Source organism: Euprymna scolopes, chromosome 31, assembly GCF_053919585.1.
Source record: "Euprymna scolopes isolate OS-2025 chromosome 31, ASM5391958v1, whole genome shotgun sequence".
Classification (NCBI taxonomy): domain Eukaryota; kingdom Metazoa; phylum Mollusca; class Cephalopoda; order Sepiida; family Sepiolidae; genus Euprymna; species Euprymna scolopes.
In genome coordinates, this window is record NC_136512.1 from 18419866 (window position 1) to 18422484 (window position 2619).

Genomic DNA, 2619 nt, shown 5'->3' on the forward strand with positions numbered 1-2619 from the left:
TGTCCTTTTCTTTTCCAACTAACAACTAGTCCTTTACTTTTCCATGTTTAAGCTTAACGATATTACTTTTAATGGTCGCATTTTTCTATTGTAATCCATGATTTTTCCAGGCTTCCAGTAAATTCACTTGTTCTTTGTTTAATTTCAATCTAATTTTTTGCCTCCATAAACATAACATCCACATATGTAAAATAATTAATGGCACTCGTCTGCTTTCAATAAAATCATCCAATTATCTCCCTTCCATGCGTTCATTCTCTGTTTCACTTGTTACTTCTCTTTTCGTGAGAGCGGTGAATTGTGGCAACGGTAGTCGCTGAAGCGACGTGGTTGCGATGGAAACCAGTCATAAAAAACGTCGCTCACGATTTTTTTTTTTTTTTTTTTTTTTTACGATTTTGGATACCAGTAAATTCGTCATAACTGAACGAAAATCGCAAAAACAAATTTCACACTATAGCTGAGAAGGTAATCTATAAACTGTGATAATTGTTTGAAATTTGGTCGAAAATGAGTGAGCGGTGAAGCTTTAAAGCAGTTCTAATTGACTAAAACTGCCACGGTAGTGTTTGAATATATCGCATGAGTTGTTATTACAAATGCGAAAAGATGGAATCGATTCAAAGTTATACATTTTATGTTTTATTTTCTTCAATTTTTTTTTATTTTTTGCTATCTGGCGAAACACATGTAAGACGTAATATAATGAAAATTTAGGCGTCGGCCTAAAAATAGAAGAACAAAATAGAAACAAACAATTTATGAGACTGAAGTTATTCTATCTGTATGTGATTGGAATGAAAACATGCTCTGAAGCCGGAAATTTACCTTCATTGAGCTTAATATTTGTTACAATTGAGCAACAATTGTATACTTTTTAAACGTTGTCTAGATTTCTACAACTGATTTAAGGGCCCTGTCGGTGGGGCATTAAAATACACCGACTGCCTCCCTGCAGAGGGTAAAAATCCCTCAATGGGGGTCCTGGATATGACCTTAAACTATATCCAGTGGTGAGGCCCCAGCTTGTGGGCTTTGAGGAGCGTGGAGCCACCCTTTAATTACCATTGCTCCCAGGTCCACTCTGACCCGGAGTGGTAGTACCTGTTAGGGTTCCAACTATGGGTTAAATAGAAACCAACTTGAAAACAACAAATATATTCTATTAAAAAATTTTTCTTCAAAATCTTTGGATTCGCCATTAAATAACCCGAAAAGGGTTGATATGCCGTAAAACAAAAACAACCAATCAACCAACAACTGATTTAGGCTATTTTTGCATTTGCACTGCTGAATCAGGAAAGTGTCATCCATTTCCCTCCACCAGGTCAGGTTTTTGTGCTAATTTGAAAAGAAAATTAGATCTTGTGACAAAATCGATTACATTTTTGTAGCATTAACAGGTGATTATTGTCAACACATATTATCCTAAAAATGTTTTTAAGAAAAGAAAAATGTTTTGATAACAACATATATGGATTACCCGATAGAAACATCGATTGGTGGGCATTGATAAAGGTAAATACGCGTAAATTGCGTGTTGCTTCACCATTGTTCAAAGTTCAGGGCTTGAACTTCCGTTTCTTCAAACACCTAGAATGCTCAGCAGCAGGCAGGTCTCCTTTCTGATTCCAACAATAGTCAGCCATCATCACTGTGTTCCAGCAACCCTAATACTTGGCCTCCATATCTTTCAGGTCCTGGTAGAATCTCTTTCCCTGCTCGTCACTCATTGGGTCCAGGTTTTCAGGAAACCGGTCCATATGCGAAATTAGAGCATCTTGATACTCGTGTTGCAGCCTAGATTTCTAAAAGCAGCCACCATGTTGTTGACAACTTCTGCGTAGTTTCTGGCCTTAGAGATACGGTCCATAGTTTTGGTGAAAGAACATTTTCTTCATCATTTGTAGCCGTTTTGCGACGATTTCTTGCCTCAAACAATCCTTTATTATTGATTGCCCTTCCTTTTTAAAGCTAACATGGATGGTAAAACCTTGCCTGCTAAGGTTTACGTCTTTGGTCGCTGTAGACAAACTCCATGCTCTTCTAAACTGGCAGAAAGAATTCTATTTTATCCATGAATATGGTTTCCTGCTAGGACCCTACACGAATTCCAACACTTCATCCAATAATTTAGTACTTATCTTTTACATAGAAGGATTTGTCTTTAACTTCCAAATACCGTTATGTATCCAATATCATTTCTTCCCGGGAACCATATATCTTTCTCTGGGGCACAGTATGGAATAAGGACTATTTTGTAAATATATAAAGGCACTTTCAATTAAAAAAATCAATCTTGGTCGCAAATAAATAGCATCTTCTTGTTATTTCTTTATTCAATAGCAGTTCAATTCGACTTTGCTTGGGTCCTATGTACTGTTCATAACTTTATGTGCATATAAATATATATATATATATATATATATATATATATATTAAAAAGTTAGACTCATCTCCGGGTAACCTACATCTAAAATTTCAAGTGTTTAGACCAAAAATTGGCCGAGGAGTTTGGTAGGGTTTGAAAAAGTAAACTCAACTTCTTAGCAGCCAAAATTTCGCCCAAAAACTGATTAAAAAGCTTGTTGCATGTCTGAATACCCTTTATGTAAAATT